At 34.1% G+C, this 20,398-nt stretch overlaps 1 protein-coding gene across 5 annotated transcripts in view; it reads right to left on the bottom strand.

Annotated features, from left to right (window-relative positions):
* LOC111516323 (uncharacterized) overlaps positions 1 to 15,368 on the bottom strand; it is a 124,398-nt gene extending 109,030 nt beyond the window's left edge. For 4 of the 5 annotated variants that reach the window (XM_074181061.1, XM_074181059.1, XM_074181062.1 and 1 more), the window contains exon 1: positions 15,088 to 15,367. The gene's annotated coding sequence lies outside the window, so the exon portion shown is untranslated. Of the gene's footprint in view, positions 1 to 15,087 lie in introns of all 5 variants that reach the window. The other variant, XM_074181063.1, reaches the window with a different exon arrangement.
* Between the last annotated feature and the right edge of the window lie 5,030 nt (positions 15,369 to 20,398).

Raw genomic sequence — 20,398 nt, 5'->3', positions numbered from 1 at the left:
AAATTCGATGGACAATCCTTCAACCATGTTGAATTTTGATACTCCGATTTTAGGGACAATTTCACGCAACTTTTAGGGTAATTTTTTCGAAAAAGTAGCACCTGTCAACTAGACTATAGGTACATATTCAATCATCTTTCTTTTTTCATCGACTCATTTTGCGGGACATCGATTTTCACGCAACCGCCTTAATTTATAAACGATGAATAAGCCCAAGGGGTAATTTATAGTGTACGAAACGAGGGTTGGCACCATAATAAAAGCTGTCATTTCGATGAAAAACGCGACCGGAATATATTGAGAGAAGCAGAGCGCGCCGGCAATACATATAACGTCATTTTATCGAATTCGAGTGTATTTTTCTGTATTGGAAAATTCGTTTGCTGTCAATAGGAAACGTGAAGTTTCGTTCCAGTTCTGACGGGTTAGGAATCATCACTGACAGCATTCCATAAAGGTTTTGTTCGCCTAACGCGCATATACTTTCAAAATTTTACATACATTGCCAGGCGGGTGTGAGTAGGGGTGTGAGTAGAAAAATGGTAGGTGTGCAGAGTCCACACCCGTCACTGCCGGGCATAAAATTAGTGTCACTCCGTAATTTGAAGTTATTTTAAATTTTCTTGTTTATTTCGGATCTCTTCCCGACGTCACATATTTTACAGAGTCCGGGAAAAACGGTACATAGTGTACTTAATCTTGGCTTTGATACGAACCTACTAAACTTCTTTCAATCATACTTTAGTAATCGGTGACAATATTATGAGTTACCGTGGTCATAAATCTAAAACTTTCATTACAATATGCGGAGCACCTCAGGGAAACAATTTAGCCCCTCTTCTCTTTTCATTATTAGTGAATGGCATAGGTAGCAGCATTCTTTTATTTGCTGATGACTTGAAATTATTTAAAGTCGTTGAATCTACGAGAGACTGTAGACATTGAAAACATTGATAGATGAATAAAATATTTGAATAGCAGCTTTGCTACCTCGTGCAAAATATTCGTAGACGACAAAAGGCGTTTCATAGTCTTCAGATATGGATTTGAAACAGTCATTCGATGAATATTACCTGCATTTTTTTTATCTAGCTATCATTTATAATTATGACACAACTAGAAATACAAATCAATTCAAAGAACTAAGATTATAAAAAAAAAGAAAGAAGAAAAAAACTGCATACAAGTTCATGAAGATGAAAAGAAACCGAAACGTGACACATTCTCTACAATTCACTACCATTAATACTTGTATTAATTCGACATCCACAATGTCAGTTGGGTATAAAGCACTCTCAGATAATAGCAGTAATCGATACCACGCGCTTCTAGATTTTATCCTTCCACCAAGATCTTCATGTTTATACCACGTAGTGATAAAACAAAGTGCATTCGAATTCTTTCGTTTCGGCAAAGTAGCCGAATTCGACATTCTCAACCGCCTCTCTATTCCTCTCTCTCTCTTCATCTTCATCGACAGGGTTGCCAGTACTTTCATCGGAATTACTGGTAATAAAATCTGGATTTATGCAAATGACTTGCAGAAAGAGTGGGGACACTTTTTGAAAAGATTCAACTAACATCATTTTACATATAATAAAAAGCTATAATTTACGATTCGAATTTTATATAATATCGTTTTATTCCATTGCAGTTAATCAATGCCAACAGAGAATACAGTATGTTCAGCATTTCGTGTTGCTTGACAGTTTTTATCTGGTTCCAGCCACGTGTAATTATGATTTGAAATGTGTTTGTAATCATTTCCTTTCTATGCTTAAAACGATAGAATATTACATGGTATCGAACAAAAGATCACTTAACGACTAAAATAATTTCCTGTGAAGTTTCATATCGTAGTTAGAAACACCCTGTATAGTGATGCAAAAACTGGTAATTCTTCTTAACACTAAACAACTGAAATAATTGCCACATTTGCTCTTCATTTCACAAGCTAGTATCCTACTTATAAATTTAAAAAATCTGATAACTCTCAAATAACGTTGAGAATTTAACGGCCAATAAGTACTAGTGGTTCCATAAATAATCTAGGACATTCGTAATTACTTTCAAATTACAACACAGAGGGTGAAATTACAGATACGACAATTACTGGCAGATCGGCAACATGCTCATCGATTTTTCGTACAAAGACTCTCGAAGTGAAGTACGCTCGACAGTCGATGTTTTCGGCATTGGTAGTATTTCCTCCTGCGAGTCGTTTCGACGATGATCAAGATCGACTATGAAGGACGAACACGCAAAAAGACGTTGTTTTTCGAGAATACTGAAGCAGACGGACGCGAAGGAACGAGTTTTTTTTTAAATTTTCTCGGCGGATGGAAATAGGCTGTTTTCGTCGGGAGGTGATTTATTGAATCGCGTGGGTTTTTTTATTGTAGCTTTTATCGAGTTTGTGATGGAGTGAATATGGTTTCTGACAGTCATTTATGTAACTTGCACAAAACAGGGAAGTTTGGCATCAATATTTTGGAAATTCACAGCACCTCTGTCAATGGAATGCCGAAGTAAGTGCTGTAGATCGAGTGTTTTCATTGAATTATTTTACATAGGGAAGGGTCCAAAACCCTAGACTTTCTATGCTTCTTCAAATTAAGACACTCAAAACACACAAAAAATCTCAAAACAATAAACATTAATATATGTTACACAAACAATAGTTTCTGCTGCACTTTCAAATGAAAAAAAAACTTAGAATAATAATTCGTTATAACTTTTGGGTGCCAAGTTATCCGAGTTATCCTATGATTGGAATATAATGAAACTTTAAAAACCGACAGATTCAACATAAGTACTCCGTTGAAGTGGAACTGTTTAGGAAAATACGCCATTATGTTAAAAACTCCTGCTAGAAAGTCTTCTGACAAATCGAATTCGAAATTCATATTCCATTAAATGCTATTTTTACGACTTCTTCACGAGTTTATCTTTAATTGAAGTCGTCATTAGTCCCACTCTATAAAACATACTCATGTTATTGTAGTAAAAAGGCGCCATAAAGTTGTTCAGAGATGTCCCACTATGAATATCTCTCGTATGAACCGAGATCGACGATATACCAACATAAACACCCACGCAGTGAATTTAATTGACCCTTATTTAACCAACAGTGGGGCTTCTGTTGGGAATGAAATATGAAAGACCTCGTAGACAGCGAAAGAGACAAGTGTTTATGGGTACACATAGTGAGTGCCAGACGTCTCTTTTTATTTTCAACCAACAACAAACACGTTTTCTACCTACTCGGGATATTCGAGAAGAGGCTAATGGTTGTCGCCAGTAACAGGGACACTGCTTTGTTTCTTTTCACAACAATTGAAGGGCAATTCGTTTTGTATATCTCAGTTCGAACATTACGTACTGAGGTCCTCGAGTGCTTGCTTAGACAAATGGGTTCAGTCATTGATTAATTCGGAACATTTGCGCGTTACTATTGGTTAAAACAATCCATCGAAATGTTACTGTTGAATTTGAGAACTCGCCTTATTAACACAAAAACAATATTAGAGAATCGCTACCAAGAGGTGAATGGTATTTACTTATACATTATCATTGGCGATTGAATGAATACTTGCAATGCTAATTAGTCTTTGCCATGTTGATGGTGGAATTTTTAATCCGAAGGGCAATCTGTTTCTTTACTGAATGTATTCTAAGTGTGTGCCGATAAATTTAAGTAAGTATCGATTTTTCTCCTACAACAATTGAAGGGTAACTCGTTTTGTATATCCCAGTTCAAACATTACTTACCGAGGTCCTCGGATTTTTGTCGGGTGCTTGTTTAGACAAATGTATTCAGTCATTGATTCATTCGGAACATTAGCACGTTTATATTGGTTGAAACAATCCATCGAAGTGTTCCTGGTGAATTTGAGAACTCGCCTAATTAACACAACAACAATGTTAGAGAATGGCTACAAAGATGTGAAAATCATTGGCGATTGAATGAATACTTTGCAATGCTAATTAGTCTTTGCCATGTGGTTGGCGCAGTTTTCAACCCGAAGGGCAATCTTGTTTCATTTACTGAATTCTATCGATTTCTCTCCTACATAATAAACGTGAACATACGGACTTGTTTTCGTTTTTCCAAATTCTTCACAATTAATGAATGATTTTAGTATAACAGTAAAACTAACATTGAACCAAACAAACCAAATAAATATGAAATAAAGATATAAACAAAACATATTTATTTTCAAATTTGAAAATGCACAAAAAAGAATAATTGTTTCTGAAAAAATTTGTTAGACTGGAAAAGAAAAAACAATGATCTCCATTTCGATTACGATTTCAAGCAACACGTAGCTTTTCTGCGAGTGTTTTTGTGTGAGTCAATAAAAAAACTCGAAACAATAAATCCATGGTTCTCAGGCATAAAAATGCGGTTAATTATATTCTTTGAAATACGATCGAAGGCGCAGCAGGTAGACGTAGATATTTCGTCGAGTTTTACCTCACGAGTTACTACATTTTATGCGTTAACCGAGTTAATTAGATATTTATTCAAATTCAATTATAAATACCATTAATCACAGTCGGGACTTGTTGAGGGGGCTTCAAATAAGAAATATTATAAATTCATTTTGTGACCTGCGGCAAGGACAAATGATCTATTTAGAAGTGGTAATTATATCAAATGGATGAACTGGTTCCCATTTTTAGCAATTTGATCTTCATTATCATGGAAACCTATCGCAATACCCTGCGGATTTTTGTGATTTTGGCATATTCCTTTCTGGAATGTTTCGTCAGTAAACAAAGTGAGCATATCAATGATTGCATCGATAAAAATCCTTAATATTAGACATTCATTACTACTAACCTCATATTAAATTCAACTGACATAGAAAAGTGTCTAGTTGATATCTTCTGTGGCCATAAACCCTTCAGATAAAGGATTCGACGTTTGCCTCTGTTTGCCAGGTTTTGTCAATAATCGTAAACAGATTATTCAACGAGATGATAACTTTTCCGATGAAGTCTTATTATCAGGGTTCCGCAGAGTTGCTCTTGGCCCCGTTTCATTTAAGTTCAAAATAAACGATAGGTATGGATAAACTTGACATACCAACATCATTTACTATATATCCAGTTAAGTCATGGGTTGATATTACTACCATAAAAGTTTAATGTGTTCAACTACCACAATTATTGAAATGACGAAACCATGAGTCAGGAGCCAAAAAGTCCAGTCGTTTGGATTAATTTGATTCCCAATCGCATCATAGTCGAAAGTTCGTGAATAACGCAATGCTGATTTTTAATGATACACTTCTAAGAAAATCTGTATTGATAAAAGTAAGTAACGGCTGTTTAAAAAATGTTTTTAGGATCAACATACAGAAATTAAACGGAAAATCTTCATGAAGTTGGCTCATTTTTGCCTTTTTTCATGAATAATAGCCATTATTGAAATGTTTGGTTGAATTAAATCTATGCAAATTAGTATCGATCATCAAGTGAGATGTTTTGTTAAGTAGAAAGCAACCCTCAAACTTGCAAAGTAATTCTGTCAGTCTGGTCATTTTTTTGTCGATAATCTCAATCGAACAAGTAATTTTCCTTCATTTCAACGTTTACAATTTCCAATATTTACAGAACTTCCAGCTACTAGCTGGAACTTGATGAAATAATAAACAGAGATAGTGATAAATAACAAATATTGGAGGAGACGTCTTCAACTCTCTTAAAAACTTGCATCGCGACGAGATTGTGAAAAAGACTGTCAATAGAGATCCATTAGACGGCCATTGAGGATTCTAAATAACGTTAAAACGTTATTTGCCTGCTCTTCTCGAAGATTAATTATACTCAACGCATAGACTAATGTATTTGTGTAAACTAAAGGAGAACATTACAATAAATTTAAATAGTCATTGGGAACAGAGCTCATAAAAGTGGATTTCTAGGCCTTTTGATAGATTGGAAAGTTCTCTAACTGAAGCTGCACGACACACTCTTGAGAAATGCTGTTTTTATCGAGTCGTTATATGCCTTGAAAATTTATCATTCAAAGCGTGAAACTGTCAGAAAAATTATGGTTACATAATAATAGTAATTTTTAATGGATGAAAATAAGTATTTCGAATAATTTCTAGATTGACTTCCCACTCATAGTACAATCAACATGGTCATATTTGATTTGATGTTTACAACTGTTCAATCTACATAAGCAAATGCTTGATGCTGAACAATATTGAACATGATTTTCAAAAGGATATCAAAAGATAAAAATATGTGACATCATAACGCTCCAGAGTCTTATCACTAATTGTTGAACGCAATTTATGTCCATGACAAAACAGACTGAATAAATAACAACTAATTTCACAGATATAGCTTCAACAAGATGGCTGTTATCAACTGTCAAATTTCGGAAGTTCCTGTTGGAAGACCCTTTGTAACAAGCGAAATTTAATAACTTTTCATATCATCCTGACAGAAAAACAGGGCATACTCTACTAAACAAAGTGTAATTTCACTATAAAATGAATACCCAAATTAAAATAATCGTTTGAAATGATTTACACATGGTTGTCCCTACCGAATTTCATGTTAATCCAGTACAAAAATAGTCTACATATTCAGAATAGAAACGACATTATAAAAGACGTTTGTTTGCCTGAAATCCCAGAGTCCATAAAATGACATTAGACCTTCATTTCAATAAAACCGATCCCTTCACTATTTGCCTCCTAAACAAATAAATCATGAAAATTAGTCACTGATTATACTCAGTTTATCCGTTCCTTTCCCCAGGTAGGTAGAAAACTTGTTTGTCGTTTGGTAAAACCGAAAAGGTACTGATATTCGTAAACACTTGTCTTTCTCTTTCTTTTTCTGTCTCCTGCCTTCGAGGAGGTCTTTATATTTCATATTCCACAGAAGCATTACATACACTGAGGTCAATTAAATTCACTCGGCGGGGGTCGAGATGTTTTGATATCACGTCCATGTTAAAACGCGTAAAGATATTTATCCAAAGGCACTGCTATTTACAAATAAAAGTTTCACAGAGCAGAAAACTTTTGTGATGATAATATATTTACTAATTTTGATAGAAGAAATGAAAAAATTTCTTTCTATTGTTAATTTGATAGAATGTCGTTTGGATTAAAAAATGCACCGTCTACATTGTAAAAAGGTTTGGTTATCCTATGAATAATAATAGCAGCTTGCACAACTTCTTACAAAGAGGGCAAACATTTCCATAACAATAATTTTCCAACATTTTTGTTCAAATACAATCATTCAAGATCTACATGAAGATTAAAGCAATAACTCAAATGAAACTTCATGTCGTGCACGTTCTTAAGCGGACTTAATAGTACTAAATAATTTCACCTTCAGCAATGTATGTGAATCTAGATAGGGTTCGTAGATATTTTTCATTCGTCCCATTGCCCTGTTATATATCTTATATTTTACCTGTTTCGCACTGATGATCACACTCCAATCCCAACCAATACCTTTAATAAATGTATTATTGATGATTTCTGCTTTCAATAGGCATTTTTCATTGACCCTACAACCATTGGAGTCTTACACAGTGAGCAACCCACATGACACTCGCTTAGAGTAACGTCTTACACGTCTCCCATAGAGTCTCAGAATAGGTATCGCATTCACAATAGTGATTGTTTAATGGGTGAAATTTGGCAGCTGCCAAGTGATCATGATCATAGTTCACCTACATACCTAGGTATGTAAATAACATTTTAGTTTTAGGCAAATAGAAAGGCATACAACACATTGCCCCACGTTGGGTGCCAATTTTTTATAATACTTGCTATTTATAATGATGTATTTGTTCTGCTTATCATCTGATTCATGAGGAGAATGAAAATTACGGGCGTAGAATAGTTATTTCGTGAAAAGGAAATATATTTATGTAGCAGTAAAGATGTGTAAACATTTTCGAGCAAACACTGAAATTATTAAGAAAACAATATATGATTATATTATTCAAGTATAATATTCTTCACGCGGCAATCGTTGCCTTCAAATGGAACGTATTCACTGAAATTTTATAGGTTTTGATTTGACGGCACATAAGAAAATTACTGAAAATATTTTTTTTATAACGAAACGAAAAACACCTCAGATAACACACCATTCGAAGAAGATATTTCATTTCCGAGCAAAAAAAAAAATCTTAGAAACATGGTGAATATAAAATCCTTCATCCAACAATGGTGAACTCCAAATAGAGTGTTTATTGAAATTATTTAGTGAACTGGCTGGTGATAAATCCATAAACTCACGATATAACAAGTTGTCATATTGACAGTATGGCCATATTTTTCATAACAAAACGAAGTTCATAGTTTAAATCGTTGACGTTAATAAGCCAATTGAAATCGCCCCAACCCTGCCGCGAATAGACATACGAATCGCTTAATTGACGTTTCTCCTAATCACCCATGACACAACAACCGAACCCACATTTGTAAGAAATTAACTCGCAAGTTCACACACATACAACACCAACACTCCGACATACGATACAAGGCGTATCAAAATTCATACCAAACGCTAGATTGCATTCGTCAGCTGCCCAATTTCCTGTTCATTATGGCATTTCCGCCAAGTATATCATAATGCTTTACGAGCGTTGAATAATGGCTTTTGAATTTTGAACGACAAGCTTACCACAAGCTTTTTGTGAGGCTTCGTTCAAAGCTCGAATGAAATCGTAAAAAGAAAGTTCTGGAAGTATGCCACAATGACTGTAAAACTTTTGGACTTTTCATAATAGTAGTAGAACAATAGTCGCTGTTTGATGAGGGCTATTTTGTACCTCAAGTGACGCCTGGATTTGTAGACAAGGAAGATTTACAACTCTACACAAAATTGGATTTTGATTTTATGGCTACTTTCATGACAGTGGTTCCATTCTATAACGATTTCTTACAGACATGCTCTGTAGGAATAATCTTAATGTTAAGTGTATTGTTTAGTGTAAATATACAGTTTTGATATAGAAATCAATTGTTGATTGCTTGTAGCACCGAACGTTATCAACCCAAACCAACTTTTCATTATTCCAAAGTTGTTCTTAGTAAAAGAAAGCTGCTGAATGTAGTTGATTTAAAAATGTAGACCTACAATATGTCAGCGTTTTAAAAGACATAATACACACAAGATTTTTGGCGATAGCTTCGGTATTTCAGGTTCAACGAGAACATATCAATGTATATCCGGCTCGTAGGACCACTTCATTTTTGCAGAGTGAACTCTACTGTTTTATCGTTACTTTTGACTTAAAATGATAAACCATCAAGCAAATATAACTGAATTCAATAATGATTTCTTTCAAGAGATTATTGTAATAATAATCTAACTCTACTGAGTTGGATTGAACATTTCCAAGAATATCAGTAGAAAAAAAACGAATTTCAAAGAGATTATGCATAAAAAACATTTCAAAAAATTTCAGATAAGTAGTCACATTTCTGTTTATTATGTCACACCGAATCAATCAATCGTGAGTCAGATAAAGATGATCTCTAGTAAACAGACAAACGTCAAATTTTACGTGCTGCTCTGATATGGCAGCGAAGTAGATAAAGAGGATTGGTTATTATCATCATTAAAGTTTCCAAATTTTTCGCCACATTATGGGTAGTCAATTCGCCCTAGAGTAACACCTAATATAAGCAAACCATGTATGGGATATCTTGTATGGAATGACTTGTCAAGAAAACCGTACATCCGATAAGTGATTAATACTTTTGAGATGATTAGGCTATATGAAACTGCCGTATATCACAAAAGAAATGAAATCAATACGGGCCAGGCCGTCTTTGCCCTCGTCCTTTTTCCAGATAGTGAAAAAAAGGACGGTATGAAATAAGCCCGTCGTCAGACTCATAAACAAGGTATGAACATTGAAATGTTACTTTCTTTCCTTTTTGATTTTTCTCGCCAATTTAATCATCCAGCCGATAATAGTTAGCTGAAAAATTATAAATTACACTTTATACGACCTATTTTTCCATTCAATCTACCAGTAAGGTGTTTACGTATTATATTGTTGACAACAATGCGAGCTCTATGATTGAAAAATCAGAAACTTAAAAATCATACAAAATATCTAACGTTAATATGTTACTCATTCTGCCAATCCCAAACACTTTGGTTGTTATCTTTCACCCCCATACTAAATCTATTTCAAATCTATGTTTCCCCAATCCAGTATTCACCCCATAAACAAACACCCAGAAAAATACATCTACGTTCTACAGTACACCTGCTAGTAAGCAGAACCCGATGCAAATATTGATTAATTTTTTCATCTACGGTCCATCTGATCATTTTTCCAAGCCGGTCACTCGCGCATACACTTTAGTATTAAATCCGATAAATCTACTGACATTATACCGTATAAATAGACGGTATTATGACTGTCTTACCTAACAAAAAAGACCTCGCAAACCTACTTCACATAGAGTATTCACAATTCCTATGAATGCCATTTGGCATCTAAAATGCGCCTGCTACTTGGCGGAAAGTAATGGACTCAATGGTTCCAATTTTCTCATTATAATCCTACGTCAGATAAATCCACCGACATTACGCCATATTCATGAACGATTAAAATAGTACTCTTAAAGCGTTAATGAATGATTTATTATAATTTATCGGCTATAAAAATGCACAGGCTTCATAGAGATATTTCAATTAAATTAGACAGGTGTAATTTAGCGCTATTTTTAGGGTCAAGGTTTCAGTTAGCGGTCGCTACGAGAGCAATATATACCTACCTACTCACTCGGCTAGAATGTCCACTCACTGAATATAAATCGGATCGGTAATTTATGCAAACGGCCCGTTCAAGACACGAATAAGTCAAACAAGTGGCATGTAAACGTTCGGCTCGATGTGAATTTTTCCATTTCAACATGAAGACGATTTTTTTTACTGAAAGCACGAAGACCGTGAGAATACTCAACAGACGATATAATTGGTAGGATTTGGAAATCACAGCTCCCTTTGAGTTCCCGAATTGGTCGATTCATTCGAACCGATTGAAATGAATCACTGTTCATAATCATTGAAAAAAAAAGTATTATCTGTAGAGATTAATGTGGTGATGAGAGAATACTGGACAAATTGAATGGGCAACTCCCTACACTGTAGGTTAATGGACTGCCACCTGTCAGAAAACAACTACTCACCTGGCTAATAGCACAAAGGGAGTGTAGGTAATTGAGACTGGCCTGAACGAATTGTTCTTTTGGATAATTTAGAATACTGAGAAGTTTATCATATGTTTTTGGTTCTGGTGATATATAGTCACCAGTGGCTTTGGCTTTGAAAGCGTTGTTCGTCTCTGATATTCGTGATTTGAGTATTTTGTTGATCTTCGTAAAGGAAATGCAATCACCTCTTCCTACGTGTCGTTCTTGTTAAGGCCATAAGAGTTCAAGAGTCATAATCGTGTCACTACCACTGTTGGGGTCTATGGCAGATGAAAAACAACGTTGTTCAGTAAGGAATCATAAATAAAAGGTTTTATGAGCTCTAGAATCGTTTTTTTGTCAGCATTTTTTCTGTCAGAAAGAGTTTTAAATACAATCTAGAAACATGACAAAATACCAAGTGGGAAATGGCAATAACGGTAATATTGATGATAACTCCTTCAATAGTAACATTTTCAACGGCAGTCAAAAACAGAGTTACAGCCCTTCACAAAAGACAAAACTCAGGAAGGAAAGTTTTTGCGAGCTAGGGATTATGGAGGTCTTTCGAATGAACGTTCGATTCTGAATACGAGTCTGACGATACCAGTGAAAAACAAAAATCCCACAGTTGGAATCAAACCAACGTCCACATAACGACTGTATGCCAATTGTTTATCAAATTTTTTTCGTAAATAAATATTGGTTAGTTTTCACATGTTGCTAAGAGTAATTCGTTTTTGACGGGAGAAAATATTTTTTGAAAACACCCTAAAATGTTAGTTTTCCGAAACGCCTTGAGATAATATTAATCGTGAATCTCCCTGTATTTTCATCTTGTATTAAAAGTATGTAATCATTTCAATATTAATAAATGCACCTTCAAAATCTATTAAAGAATTTAATTAAGCAAGATTTATGAAACATGTAATTGAACCTGTTGTTGGACGTCGGCCAGAAATTTATTGTTTGACGTCTAACTAATTAAATCTGTTCGCAATTCAAAATAACGTCATTGTTTCGAACAGAAGTAGTTATAATATGCCCATTTCCACGTTTTCACATCCAAAAATGGAATCGGTACGCAATTTGTATATTCGGAAAAAACATTATATGAGTAAATCTAATGTTTCTGACAACAATATCACGTGTTCGTTTTCTATATGCAAATGCTGACTTTCTTTCATAATCAGCACATTAAAACCAGACGTCCAAGAAAGAACCTCGAAAAGAACAAAGATCAAATTTTAATTTCTACCTTCTCACATAACAAAGTCGTCTGAATCGTTTGGAAAAGTATCTTGGCTACCTGCCGGTGTCTTAAAATAAACTTTGAATACATTATTGCCAAAGTGGGATTATCTGCCATTAATCCAATTGAATCAAAGAAGAAAACGTAAAGCTACGTGTTGCAAACTAAAAGAGAAACTCTGAGAATATTTATTTCGTTTTTAAAATATTGCAGAAGAGAATAGTACGTTTCCAGTCTCTGTAACCATGATCAAAATATTCCTTCTGCACATTGTTCCAAATTTTCAGTTCCACAAATAAGAAGTTGGTTCTATTGTTCTGATCCTAATGTAAATTTGATCTAGTGTTCAAGTAATCTAAAAATGAGTTTAAGTCAAAACATCATTACCATATCTTCAGGTCCTTCTGGTAAATCACAATGTATGTTTTCATTGTCAGAGACAATCAAATGAACAAAAAAAATGTATTCAGTGCCTACCAATACATTAATAGTAGTTTTTTTAATCCCTGTTGAATGTTTACAATTATTTTCAGGTCATAATTTCAGACTAATTTTGTTGAATAACACTACATCATAATTTTAGGCTCATTTTCCTCTCCATCGTCGAATTTTGATGTTTTTTTTTATTAATCATTGGGTTCAGCTAGCTTTGCCGTTGAGCTGGCAGAAACGATTAAAAATTCTTCACTTTTTTGTTTTGAGTGACATTCAAAATCTATTTTTCGTCATAAGGTGTCTTATAAATGGAAGATAGAAACATATCTTTGTTTTCCCTCGTATAATGTATATAAACAGAGCCTTAATAGAAAATCTGCTCGACGAGATTAATCTGGGGTAAATTTCCAACCATTCACTGAAAAAAATATCGAAATCGAGATTAAAAAGGTCATTCAAGATCAAAATTCGTTAATGTTTCAAAGTTGCCGTTATTTTTGCAGCTGAAAGTATGTATACCGAACCAATTGACCGAATCCCAGAGCCCTAAGCCTACAAATGTTACTCAAATTTCAACGTTTGTTTTTAGTTATACTCTCTAGACCGGGGTACATGAGCCTCCATTCTTCCCAAAACTGACATTCTGATAATGGAGACTTTTTGTCTTGTATAGAGTAAAGTTCGAACAACTTCCCTGCATTCTTTGTTTCAGTTCTAAATGTTTAACGAATTTTACTGTACTAATCAAATACTACCAAAGAGGGTTTATATTTCCGGCCCATTCCATCTAAACATACCCAACAAAAATAAGACGGCATTAAAACCTTATTTCTTCGTGGAATCGGAGAATTTCAGCAATTAATGGATTACAGAGGATCATAATGGATCTCTGCCAAGCTAATCTAACTGTCGACGGCTGTAATTTATATCCAGGATACCAGAGTGAAGCAGTCTGTTTATCGATAAACAAAAATGTCGAAAGTTTGGACGGCAAAATCAAAATGGCTTCGGACAGCCTACAGAATGGTAAAACGGCTCGAAATAGTGAACATCACATAGCCGCTCGGAAAGAGACAGGGCCATCATCGAATATTTACGTCGGACAGAGAGCGAAGGTCTTCGTGTTGTCAGTTGAGAGCAATGTTGCCAGATCTTTCAGTTTTTTCAGAGGAAACACTAATTTTCATTGTGATCTACTGAATAATCTCCTGAATGGTATGAAAACATGAATACAAATCCGTCTGCCATACAGTGGGGAGATGTTAATAACTTAAATACACTTACTCACAAATACAAGTTGCAAATGTAGCACACATACAGAGTTGACATTTACAAATAGGTTTTAAAATTTTCACTGTATCCACTATAAACCTAATTAGTTTTTGGGAAAACAGCCTTTTATCTTTCTACTTCTCCATCTTGATAGAAAAAATGGGAGAAGCAAAAAGCCAAAAAAAAATCCCAAATACTAATCTAAAACAATCCCCTCCTTCAATTAAAACCCATTTCCGATCTCGGTTTTGATCAAGAGGTCTATTGAATCATTGTTTTTGTACATTTGAGTATTATTATATCGATATATTTAGCATATCATGGATTTTTAAATCAAGTTTTGAACAATTTTTGTACGTATTTCGTTTGTATCTTCCTTTTTTATATTGTATATATAATAGAATTATCTTAAGTACTGATGGAATTGATAGAAGTTGAGTCAATCAAACTTTGTTTTCCAAGGCACATTCACGAGCATAGAAACCGACAAGAAATACACCTAATCAGCGAAAAAAAATATGGATCGTGTTGAAAGAATATCCAAGCCGCAATTCTTTTATGTAGGTACATTTTCAAGTTCACATAATTTAATAGGCATCGTTTGACTAGCAAAATAGTTAAAATTCTGGTATACTCTACCAAGCTTACATTTATCTTTATATGATTCTTTTTCAGGGCAATAATATATGTGAATAAATGCGAAGGAATAAAAATTGACGTGGCAACCCCGGTTGCGAGCGAAAGGCCAACGCGTCATCAAAAGAAAGAGAAGAAAACACCGAACAAAGATGGACAGATGTGTAGCAGTATTTTTCCTGGGACGAACAAAGATATGGACGAAAACAAACCGAATATAAAGACAATTTGTTCTACTAAAAAACCTTAGTGTGAAATGAAACCATCTCTCGTTGGATAACCTACCTTGTGATGACAAGCGCCGTTAAAACTGAATAATCCTCTCTTGCGAGTAATCCTCGAGTTCACACAAAAACACACTCTTCACTAGTTCACTGTAGCACTAAACACTCATAATCCTCAGTCGATATGTCACTTCACATAACACAAAATGAAAAATCCAATTTTATTGGCCCGAAAGTCTTCTTTCCTTAAACATTCCGCTCGCTATAGAGTCAACGGCAAGCACAAGGCACAGCGACCGACCGAACGATTCAGTTTGTCGACGACGCTCCACGGAAATGGCCGACTGCTGATGTCAAACTACAACAGCATACCGGGAGGGAAGCGGTGTTATCAGAGTTCAAGGCATTTCGGTAGAAACTTGAAAAGACTGATTTGTTTTTCAGGTGTCTACTTACTTTATGAAGTAAACAACTAAATATAATGTCAAAGGGTCGAAAAACTCGAATGTCGGAAGCTGAAAGAAAAATACTGAAATATATACTCGCTTGAACCCAGTAATGAATAAGAAAAATAATGAAATTCGCCACAGCTGTTTGATGCGATGTTTTCAAATCTCTGAAATAGCCTTGTATTTCTACAAAATATTTTTGAATTTATGAGTTTTGGAAGATATGAAACTTTCTTTGGAAAAAATAAAAATGAAAATATATTTTTGAAGCTGACTTAGCTAATGTAGTCAAAATATGTTTTGCTGAGAATGGAGAAATAATTCAAATGAAAATCAATTCAAACCTACCTACCTAGTGAATATTGTTATCACTGATTATAATTCAAAAGTTCAACTAAACACTTGTTTGGCATTTAATAGGTATTCAGTTTGTATCTAGGTACCTACACATTCCCAATCCCACAACCACAGACGTTTTGTTTAATTTACAAAGGAATATATTTCTTCCTTTTGTTCTTGAAGAAAATTTCTCAAATCTCTCCCACTTCAGAGAGCAACTACCTAATTTTTGTAGTTTTTTGTTTGCATTATTATTTTCTACCGAAGCAGTACCTATGAAGTAATAGGATATTTGAAATCTGGCAATACCGCTGGTCATGTACTACAGGAAACATTAAAAGATTTTAATTGTTATAACCATTAACCACGATGCGAAGAAACGAAGAAAAACGTGTTTCGTAGACTATAATTCATTAACTTCGTTAACTCGAGGAAATTTTTGGATTTTTTCCGGTGATAAAACTAATAACGTAGGTACTGAGATAGTTAGTTTAAAATGACTTTCATATTTCGTAGATAGGTACTTTGAAAAGTAATCGCCTCAGACAGTAGAAGAGACAATATTTATGTCCCCAGATTGTTTCTACTAACAGTAGTATCTACCAGAATCCATATGGATTCTTTCTATAAAGTTATTATCGCTCCCAACCAGTAAAAGAAGGAAAAGTAGGAAAAGAAAAATATTCTTAGTATAAAAAACGATTTTCACAAAACTTTCATGAATTTAATCACTCTCTTAAAATATATTAAACCAGGGATTCAGACAAAGTACTGTTTTTTGCAATGAAATTCCTAGTTTGAAATCGAAATAATACAAAATTTGAAATGAAATGTGGTACTATAAAAAATATTCTGTCTGTCTGTTTTAAGCATATCCTTGTTGAAAATTTCTGATTTAAAATGTAATTCATCCGGAATGTTGTTGGAAACATCTGTTTGAGCACCACAACCTCTGCCTAGCCTTTGCCGAGTTATAATGCTTTCAAATTGTTTTTGGGGCCATCTAATTTTCCGCCATTATGAATTATTTCCCTTTGAACACTTTCATTTGATACTAATATCATTGGGGTGCATAAAAAAGTAGTTCGCCATCGCATGGTCAAACTGCCATATTGAATTTAACAGTGTTAGGAATCACACGTTAAAAGGTAAGACCCTGTTGATGCTTAGATCGCACAAGTTTCGACTTGTTGCTTGACTGAAAAACAGATTTTAACAGATTTTTAACGTCATGTTCTGATTCTCAAATTACTCCTCAAGAAATCACTTCCAGTAATTTATTTATATTTTTTTTAAACAGGATCATCCCAACTGAACGTGTTTACCAAATTTCATCTCATTCCAATGAGAAAAATTTCTTCAAAATTGTGTTGAAAGATGAAACCTTAACAAATTGCGAGATAAATAAAAGGTTATGAAAAATGAAAAGTTGATTCTAACCAAGATACGCATTTTACAATTATTTCATATACCTAACCAAAATTTTCGAATCCGTAAGTTTTACAAATGGACCTTCTTTGACCAAAATCTTACCTAATTTCTATGATGAGGTAGACAGTAGACACAATTGCCTGAAATCAACAATTGGCAGGTTTAATCCAGTTAACGCCAGTTATCAATTTCTCTTGATATTTTCTCTAAAACACACGAAAATGCAAGAGGGACACATATTTTCATTATTTGTTTCTTCGAGATAGATCTAGAAATTTTTACTTTTAACTCGAAATTGAAGTCTAAATTTCGAACTGAAAGTCAAAATTTTGACTTCCAATTCGAAATTTCGAGATTAATCTGGAAATTTCGACTTCAAACTTGAAATTAAAGTGGAAATTTCGAGTTGAATGTCGAAATTTTGACTTTATAATCGAAACTTCGAAATTTAAGTTCGGATTTCGTGAACAAAGTCGAAATTTTCATTTCAAATGCAAAATTTTGAAAATAATCTAGAAATTTAGACTTCAAACTCGAAATTGAAGTCGAAATTTCGAAAATAAAGTCGAAATTTTGGAAATAAAATCTAAATTTCGAGTTGAAAGTCGAAATATTGACTCTGGATTGCGAAATTTCGAGATTAACCTGAAAATTTCGATTTCAAACTCGAAATTTCGAGTTGAATGTCGAAATTCTGAGTTTATAGTTGTAACTTCGAAATGAAAGTCGAAATTTCGAGTTTATAGTCGAAATTTTGACTTCAAATGCGAAATTAAGAGATTAATCTAGAAATTTCGACGTCAAACTCGAAATTGAAGTCGAAATTTCGAAAATAAAGTTGAAATTTTGAAAATAAAATCTAAATTTCGAGTTGAAAGTCAAAATGTTAACTTTGAATTGCGAAATTTCGAGATTAACCTAAAAATTTCACCTTCAAACTCGAAATTAAAGTCGAAATTCTGAGTTTATAGTTGTAACTTCGAAATGAAACTGGAAATTTCAAGTTTATAGTCGAAATTTTGTTTCAAATGCGAAATTAAGAGATTAATCCAGAAATTTCAACGTCAAACTCGAAATTGAAGTCGAAATTTCGAAAATAACGTTGAAAGTTTGAAAATAAAATCTAAATTTCGAGTTGAAAGTCAAAATGTTGACTTTGAATTGCGAAATTTCGAGATTAAACCAGAAATTTCAACTTGAAACTCGAAATTGAAGTTGAATGTCGAAATTCTGAGTTTATAGTTGCAACTTCGGAATGAAAGTTGGGATTTCGTGAATAAAGTCGAAACTTCGAGTTTATAGTCGAAATTTTGACTCCAAATGTGAAATTTTGAGATTAATCTAGGAATTTTGACTTTAACTCGAAATTGAAGTCGAAATTTTAAGAATAAAGTAGAAATTTCGAGTTTAAAGTCAAAAGTTCGAGTTTAAAGTCGAAATTTCTAGATTAAATTCGAGAATAATTTCAATTATAAACTGCAAATTTCGATTTCAGTCTCGAAATTTCGAGTATAATGTCGAAATAATTTCGAGATTAGAGTCTAAATTTCCAATAAACGAATAACAATAATATGTGGGCCTTCTGCGCTCCCATAAAAACATGCTTCAACATTTTGATTTATATTCATACGAACGAATCTTTCTTTGCTGGATTTTATATATCAAAATTCCTACGCGTTTTCAAATAATATGATACCTACCTCCGGTCTCATTGTTTCATTACCATTTCTTCAGACAATAAACGCACCTCCCTAATCTATCTAATCCCAACGTAAAATACATTTCTCAACGGCAGATATTTCGAGGATCAATTTTGCCCACAAAATCTTTCAAAACAAAAAGATCATTTCGACCCACCATCAATCAGTCGTAGCTGGGAACAACAAGCCCGTCATAGAAGGCCTCGGGCATACCCGAACACCTTTCTCTTGTTTATTTTAATCCAGCGATTTGCATCTATTATCTCCGGCACCGAAAAAATGACCCGTACATACACGCGGTTCGCTATTCAGTTTGCGCTGCAAACTCGTATTTTATTCAGAAGAAACCGGCAAATAACAGATATGTTGTATTACAACGAGGATACGGCTCTAAGGAGATGAAAAGACTTTTTTCAAGTCACTCTCCTCATGCCAGGATGAAAGCCGGTCCACCAGAACAACGGCCGAGCCGGCGGTTGTTCCAGCGGAATTTGCTGATGAGGCGTTGCCGTGTCCGATCGTTCATTGTCGTGCAAGATCGCTGCGGAGGTCTAGCGTTCATTTGGCGTGCGGCGTTGCCGGTTTGAAGACAGACGCTTGGGTTGTTGGAATTGATAATTTGATCGTCGAGTGACTTGGACATATTTAAATGATGGTTTTTTCAGACAAGTACCGTAAAAGTATTTCACGTTATAAGTCCGGTAGGTAGGAATATAAACGGGTACTGTGATAACACACTTAACGGAAAATGATATTTCATAAATAAATTAAACTACGAATATTATTTGGTAGCATAGTAGGTATAGTTTTCAAGAAAACGATATAGTGCAACCTACCTTTCAACAGCTCCCCATTATTAATATAGTTAGGGAGCTAACTGATTTCGTTATTCAATAATCATTTCTGATTATATAAGAATCACAATAACTGAATACTACTTACATAAATAAACAATCGCTCGCTGCAAAAACACTTCACTAACTTTCTTCGAAAGCTTCTGATAATTCCTCTTCAATATTATCTGTTTCACTATCACTGTCATCATTTAAATCAATAATGAAATCATGTCCACCATTAATATGGAAGTCTACAATCTCCATATAGTCTTTTTCAACTAAAATTACTTTCTTAATCCTTTTCTGCCAGTCTTCTTCGGTAATATTAAATACTTCTTCTTTAATTAGCTCTATTACCTTCTTATCAAATTTTGGAAAATTATTTTTACGCCTGATGATTTCCCCACATTGAAAACACAAAAATAGGGGGGAAGTCTCAGTATGAGGAAGCGTTGTCAAGAACTATTACACTATTCGCATCCAAATTTGGGATCAATGTGTTTTCAAACCATTCCTCGAAAATATTAGCTTCCATGTTATTATGATAGTCAACATTGCAGTCCTCAAGTTTTTTTCCACATTATTTCAAAGAATTCGGAACCCATCCTTTACTTCCT

Source organism: Leptinotarsa decemlineata, unplaced genomic scaffold (genome assembly GCF_025532065.1).
Source record: "Leptinotarsa decemlineata unplaced genomic scaffold, Ldec_3_MD MMD2_tig00026307_RagTag_RagTag, whole genome shotgun sequence".
Lineage (NCBI taxonomy): Eukaryota > Metazoa > Arthropoda > Insecta > Coleoptera > Chrysomelidae > Leptinotarsa > Leptinotarsa decemlineata.
This window is presented reverse-complemented; position numbering and strand designations above follow the sequence as displayed.